Source organism: Pteropus vampyrus, unplaced genomic scaffold, assembly GCF_000151845.1.
Source record: "Pteropus vampyrus isolate Shadow unplaced genomic scaffold, Pvam_2.0 Scaffold89, whole genome shotgun sequence".
NCBI classification, from domain to species: domain Eukaryota; kingdom Metazoa; phylum Chordata; class Mammalia; order Chiroptera; family Pteropodidae; genus Pteropus; species Pteropus vampyrus.
The window spans coordinates 2,228,212-2,236,236 of NW_011888870.1; the positions used below are offsets into that span (position 1 = coordinate 2,228,212).

The 8,025-nt window shown below is 35.9% G+C and overlaps 2 pseudogenes; both read left to right on the forward strand.

Moving 5' to 3' along the window:
• Positions 1-6,926: 6,926 nt before the first annotated feature.
• LOC111742252 lies at positions 6,927-7,045 on the forward strand (annotated as a pseudogene).
• Positions 7,046-7,248: 203 nt separating this feature from the next.
• Positions 7,249-7,367, forward strand: LOC111742244 (annotated as a pseudogene).
• The last annotated feature ends 658 nt before the right edge of the window (positions 7,368-8,025 follow it).

Consider the following 8,025-nt stretch of genomic DNA (forward strand, 5'->3'; position numbering starts at 1 on the left):
GTAACTCAGCTAGGAAGTAACAGAATTAGGCTCAAAACCAAGTAATGTCTTCAGAATTCATGACTTGTACCACTCTGTCAAATAATTTAACATATAACTTCTTAAATATAAAAAAGCAAAGTAAAAGGCATCATTACAATAAATTTAACAAATTTTAAATCTAAAGAAAAGGTTATGAATATCTAGGAAAAAAAGTCTAATTTACTTCACTACAGCACTAAGAATATTAGAAGGGGCTTAATAGATTTCTGTTAAATTAATTGCTAACAGAAAATGATACAAAGATGAATAAAAATCTTCTCAAAATGTTTAAAACCGGCTGAGGCAGGTGTGCAAATACACAAATAGGTCAAAAGTGTTTGTGTACAAATCAGTGTGCGTGGCGATAGAATTAGCGAAGTTCTGGAATCAGAATTAGATAAGATTCTCTTTTTCAGTTTTTTTTCACTGTGCTAATAGACATGAAATTTACCATCTTAACCATTTTAAAGTAAGCAGTTCAGTGGTATTATGTACATTTATATGCTGTGCAACTATCTCCACCATCCATCTCCAAAATTCTTTTCAGCAAAACTAGAACTCTATACCCATTAAACATTGTGTCTTTCTCCCAGATCCTGATGACTACCATTCTATTATTTGTCTCTATGGTTTGGACTACTCTAAGTACCTCGCCTAAGTGGTGGACTACTTATGGGACAGGGAACATGGGCACCTATTTACCTTGCAAGCACGTGAGGAACACACATTCCCCAGCAGTGCTAAGCAGTTTTGTTTGTCTACAAATGGGAGCTTGGGCAGTAACAGTGATAGCGGTGCCAGTACCTGCATCTAACAGAGATGCCATCGAAGTGTTGCAGCGTCCTAGCTACATCCGACATAATCACATAATAAATGACCCGAACAAATGACATAATAAACAATCCAGCCAATCGTTATTAGAAACTGTAAAAACCTAAGAGCCTTTAAAGTATTTATTTCCCCTTAAGTAAAAATAATCACATACTTTTCACCTTGTTGGTCCTACTCCATCTGAAGGTCAATGAGTCTAGCAAATAGGGAAACCATGACAGTCTCCCAGGTTTTGATACAGGAGAATCTTCAGAAAGAAGAACCCAGGAAACTGCCAGATAGAAGCCTATGCTGAGACATAGCACGGCTGATCTCCTAGTTTGTAGTGTATATGATCTCATCACTTCGTGGAATAGAAAAATTCACAATTTTCCATGTAACAAAAATTCGCCACATTCTTTTGCTTTGGTTTATCTAAAATATAAGGAGACCTCTTCTTTGGTATTCCAAAGAAGATCTGTGTGTCCTGCTGCTTAGAATCCTTTTTAAAGGTCTTTCTCTTTGCTTCCTTTTCTTATTGTTTTGAACATTTAGTACTTGCTCATAAGACACATTCTAATATTCTATTAGGCAGATTAGTTCCCAAGTGTTTTAAGTACTTCCCTTGTGATTTTGTTTTTGCTACTTTCTTTACCCATATAAGTTTTTGTATATTTGCATATATTTTAGAAAAATCCTCTTTGGATATAAACTCCTGATGCTTGAATTTTAGCAACAGTATTGAGTTATAGAAAGTGGAGGAATAATTTCAAAACTAGATGGATCTCAGAGATCCAACTGACAGTTTCAGGTGATCAATTAGAGAAGCTTTTAGAAGAAACATTTTAAGACCTTTTTTATTACACTCTGGCCAGTCAAAACTGGGCTTGAAGTGCTCCTTCTAATGGAGAACTTGAGAGGGAGATGAGTTTTTCACACCTGCAGGAGAGGGTTGATTCCACAACCATTCATGTAACTGGTTACACAGGGAGAGGCAGTGACTGTGGAAACAATTATACACCTGTTTTAATACAGTCAAATGGCTTTGTTCAATATTGGCTCATTGGAGGGAGAAACAGCTATTGGTGATAAAGTTATTTTAGACCAGCTGAACTGAGGGGACTTGAAGCATGTAATAGACAGCCCGCAATAGTGGAACTGTTGCCGGAGAATGACACATTTCTCATTTTGGCATGTGTTTTTGTTTTCTGAGATTGTGCCCTGTCCTATAAAAATAAATGGAATTTTAACTACAAGTACAGTATTGTAGTCATTGACATAATTTGGCACTGTAATGCCAATCACGGGATTAGAAGCACTGTGCAGCAGGAATAAAGAGAACCAGGTTTCTGTCCCAGCTCTGCCAAAAAAAAAAAAAAGTGAGACCTTGCTGTTTAAGATAGGTCTTCATTTTGGGCCCTCATCTGAAAAAATTAGAAGCTTGGGCAAAACAGCCCGAACTTCTTTAACAATCTGGGACCTATGAAATATAATTTCACACACTGTAACAACATTGCTATCTGTGGGATAATGGTCTCAGTAAAGTAAATCTACTGTTTCGTAGTGCAGATGTCAAATAGAAATTTAATGCATGAGTCACATCGTTTGTGCCATAAACAATATGTGAGCTTTCTGTATGGTCTGTAATGTGCGATGGGACATTTTTAAAAGTATGAAACAAATTATATGTATTACCTCACTTTCTATTTTGTCTTACTGTCAAGTACATTTTTGTTATTATGTGCACTATAAAGTATTGGAATTCTGTGCTCAAATTTACCATCACATTAGCACTCTAAAGGCTCTGAGAATCCTATAAAACAGAAATGTGATTCATTCTAATTAACCCAGTATGTGACAGATACATCTATTCATGAAATCCCTTATTTCTGAGTAATAGCAGTTAATGAACTCCTCAGTGATAATGGTCTTGGGACATTTAGAAGAACTTCAAAGTAGTTGAAGAGACCTTCTCCAAGGTCTCTTTTGAGATAGAGGATTTTATGATATCTCAAAGGACAGTTCTTGACAGATTAAATGTATAGTGAAGTTACAGGATGAAACTTGAAAATTTTGAAATAAAATTTATAAATCCATACCTTGGGGTACTTTCCCATTTCTCCATTATTAGATTATTAGATGGACTCATAAGATAAGTTAAATCCAAGCAGGGGAGAAGAATGGAGGATCCTTAGGCTGGAAGCCAAGTACTTGGTGGTACCATGGTTTATACTCTGGCTTGAAATTGGCCACTGAGGACTTTAGGCAAATTGTAAGACCTCTATGCTTTAATTTACCTATCTGAAAAAAATGGAGTCAATAGAACAATACTGAATGTAAAAGCAAATATACAGAACAAGTTTCACCCTTCGTATAGAACTTAGGCCACTGTACGAAATGTTTGAAATAACTCAGGCTAGAATGGGAGGACATGTCCACTTAATAAATTTCATCATATCCTGCAAAGATATGTGAGGTGTCTAATAAAGAGACATGTGCCTGCAGTGTTGGTTTTCCTTTACTCCCTAGATCTCCCTCATTTTTGTCATGTTTCTGGGAGATTGGTTATGTGTTTGCTACTGGTTAACACAGTTCATTTTAGAAAGCTAACTTTATTATTAAATAATTGAGAAGACTTGGTTTCTAACCAGCATGTAAGGAACATGGAAGATGTCACTCTGTCCTAACAGTCAATAACTCTTCTAAGAGCCATAGGAGTAATGCGATCACAGGGCAAACCATCCCCCCATCCCCCAAACAAAAGACAGACAGACAGGCTGCATAGAGCACCAGTTTGGCAGAACAGAAACCTATAAGCAGAAACTTCCATGGAAAGGAGTACCAGAGTAGGAAAATCTGAACTGTAATTGATGAGTTACTGAAGGCTCAGTATGGGCATTCTGACAAAAACCCTAGGGGGGCTCCAAGTCATGTAGGGCCCCCATATTTTTATGAGTTTTAATTCCAAGAGTTCTACCATTTCACAGTGAATGTCAGAAAATTCTCCTCCTGCTTCCAGTGAGGAGCGGGGGAAAAAATAGGTACACCAATTTTTTTTTTTTTTTTTTTTATTAACTCAAAAACGTGACACAGTTATCTACTTTTCTAAGGATTTGTGGTGAGGTCACTAGCATTCTGTTTTTGAATTAACTAGCATTTGAAGACTATTCTCTGTCCATGAGTATTCTTTTTTTTTTTTTTTTTAAATTCCCATCCCTCTACCTTCTCTCTGGGAACCATCAGTTCTCAATATCTACAGGTCTGTTAGTTTTGTTTATTCATTTTTTGTCTTTTAGATTCTACATGCAAGAGAAATCATATGGTGCTTGTCTTTCTCTGACTTATTTCACTTAACATAATATCCTCTTAAGTCCATTCGTGTTGTCACAAATGGCAAGATTTCATTCTTTATTGTTGTTGAATAACATTCTATTGTGTGTATACACCATATCTTCATCCATTCATCTATTGATGAACAGCTAGGTTGTTTCCAGATATTGGCTACTGTAAATAATGCTGCAATGAAACACAGGGGTGCATATATCTTCTCAAATTGGTATTGTTTTTTTCAGATAGAAACCTAATGTAAATAATAAAATATGGGTAATAATGACATGTCAATGTACATTCACTGATTATAACAAATATGCCATTCTGGAACAGGCTATGGATATTGAGAGGCTGTGTGTGAGTGGAAGTTGTATGGGAACTTTCTATATTTTCTGCTCTATTTTTCTGTGAATCTGAAACTGCTCTAAAATATAAAGTCTGTTTCTGTTCAAAAAATATTTACTACTTTGGATATTATTAAATATCCAAACTTCTGATAGTTTAATACTCTCAATTGAAATTTAGCTTTTTTTAAGGAAAAGGAGGATGGCTTGTTGTTTCTTTCTCAGGCCCTAGATGGTGGCCTCACCCAAAGTAGAAGCTACACATTTTTCTTAAAAATATTTCTGACAAACAAAAAAGGCATGGTGACTAATACGAGCCCACCCCCAGACTCCTTTCTCGATTACTCAGAATTGCTATGAGTCTGATGTTCAACACTCACATTCATCTTGATTTTTCCTACTCATGTGTGGATTTCTGTAATATACATTATTCTTGCATATTTTTAAACTTCATAAAATACTTTATTCATAGTTTTTCACCCGTAAATGTTTGTGAGATAAATTCATGTTGATTCATGTCTTTTTAATTCATTCATTTCCACTTTTTAGTATCCCTATTAATATACAATTTTTTCCATTCTTATGTTAATGGAATTTAGATTATTGCCGGTTTTTACTATGACTACAATGCGATGAACATCTGTACACATCTGATATCTGATAAGCAGGTTGCTCTAGGGCATGTCTGGAATGGAAATTCTGAGTCATAGCCTGTGCATAACTTCAATTTTAAGATTTTCCAGATAACTTCATAATAATCATATAACTTACATTCTTGTGAATCTTCATTTTATAAAACTATTTTTCTAACACTAACATTTAGCCCTTTGGGCACTGACATTTATAAGGTGATATACTCTTTGCTGCCAATTTTACTCAAGGGGCTGCAGCTCAAGTCCCTAATTCTGGTGTCCAAGAGCAGGAATTCAAGATCACCATTGGCTGAATGGATCCTCATCACTTATATCATGACCTGAAGTCCCCAGAATTCAGTGTCCGAAGCACGAGTTCCTTCTTCATAACCCTGAACTATTTAGAACTTTCATTTTAAATGCAGCTTCCATTATAATTGAAAGTTGGGTTTCATGGAAAATAAAGAAGTGCATTTATCTAAATGTGATCTGTTTCAGCAGGATAGATTGCAATCTGATTCATATGCTCTAGTCTTCCTGTGTCTTGACAAGCTTAATATCCTGTTTCATTGTACTGTGGAATAGTAGCACCACAGGGCAATAATATGGTTGCTAGGATGCTAAGGTCTAAAAAACTATATGCTTCAGTGAATGTCACCATGTCTTAAATTTATTAAATATGTAATGCCTCAGAGGAGTTTTAAAAAAATATTCAGGCCATAATTCAAAGGAAATACGTTGAAGAAAAGCCCATGTTAAATGATCATTTAAATAAGGATTAACTATCAAGAATAGCCCATTCTGATTTAATGCTGAGGTCATTACTGATTTTTTTTTCTAACAGTTTTTTCACATCTGATTCCCTTTGGAAACTGGTAACCTCCACAAATATGATCATGAAGCAAGATAGAAATATATTTCTACTTGGCTTTTCCTTCAGTAAGGATCTGAGGTTACTACTAGATTGTTTTACGATGTTATTTTTTTCTTTATGTATAACATTATGTGTAGAAAAATAAACAAATATGTATATATGGTCCATAAAAGGAAAGCTATAATAAATTGTATTTTATTAAAATACAGAAATTTTGTTCCTCAAATGACATTCTTAGAAAAAAGTAATCCAAAGACTATAAGAAAATGTTTGCAAATCATCTATATAGTGGAGGACTTATATCTAGAACATATAATGCAATAAAAGACTCTCAAAATTCAATAAGTAACCATTAAAATTGGGCAAAATATTAAACTGAAACTTGAGAGGATGCATTGATGACAAACACATGATACTTTCAAAGGTACATACATGTCAAAATTAAATTTTATATTTAAATATGTGCCATATGTGTGTCATACCTCAAACCTATTAGTAGTCTATCATAAATCTAATAGGCATATTGCTGAAAAAGAAATGCTCTCTTAAAAATATGCAATGCTATCTTAAACATTTCTATTGTGCTTTTGGCATTCTGACTTTCAAGTCTTGAGAAATATCACTGTATTAACCATGTCTTTCATTTTCTATAGTCTGATGCTCTGACATTTGGGGCCTTGCTACAACTGCTCCTCCCAGAGCTAGCAAAATCCTAAGAAATCGTAAACAATTTACCCATGAGTGTGCTTTTCAAATGCAAACACACAGATTCAGACCCCAATCCCCAACCACTTCCTCTATAGGACTCTTGCAGTCTGAGCCACCAGCCCTAATGACCCCAGGATCTGGTATCAGACTACTAGGGGCATCTTCCATTTTAGAGAGCCCCACAGCACCCTGAAATTATGCAGACTTGTCTATGGCCAGGTTACCCTGAACAAGCTCGATCCCGTCTGTTCTCGGAAACTAAGCAGGGTTGGGCCTGGTTAGTACTTGGATGGGAGACCATCTAGGGAGACCAGGTGCTATAGGTATAAAAAATAAATAAATAAATAAAATGAAATTATGCAGACTTGTCTATGGCCAGGTTACCCTGAACAAGCTCGATCCCATCTGATCTCGGAAACTAAGCAGGGTTGGGCCTGGTTAGTACTTGGATGGGAGGATCTGGTATCAGACTACTAGGGGCATCTTCCATTTTAGAGAGCCCCACAGCGCCCTGAAATTATGCAGACTTGTCTATGGCCAGGTTACCCTGAACAAGCTCGATCCCATCTGATCTCGGAAACTAAGCAGGGTTGGGCCTGGTTAGTACTTGGATGGGAGACCATCTAGGGAGACCAGGTGCTATAGGTATAAAAAATAAATAATTAAATAAAATGAAATTATGCAGACTAGCCAATCATAAACCTATTTACACTGTCTTGCCATTTCTTCCCAAAGAGACCACAATGAAGGCTGTTGTCCATGGCCCACTATGCCACCTGAGATACTGCAGTGCCTTCCCATCCTGCCCCCGTCATGACATGCTCCCTCATCTTTGGAACTATTAGCAAACCATCTTTTCAACAGCAGTATCTCCTAGTCTGTGGGCCTTACCACACCTAAATAAAAGCTACTAAAAGTTTCATCTCAGTTGTGTAGTCTCCCTGTTCTCCTTAATGCCCTAGCTTGTGACACATATTTATAACTGCTTTCAATATGGGTAAACTGTCTGATTATGACATCTCATATTTTAAGAATGGCAAATTTGTAACAGTTTCTAATTGTTAACTAATATTAAATGACATCTGATGGTAAAGGTTATATATAAGAAGAATTAAGTGAAATTTTGGAAACAGTCAAAAATTTGACAGTGTAATAATTATACTATCGAAGAGTGCATAGAGTTTTCTCTCAGAGCCATTTATATCCCTTGGTTTTGATTTCACAAGTTGTCATGAAGATGGTATGATTCACTTCTCTAAATACACCTTGGCAGTCAGTTTTGTGAAAAACATACTGCTTTTCAAAA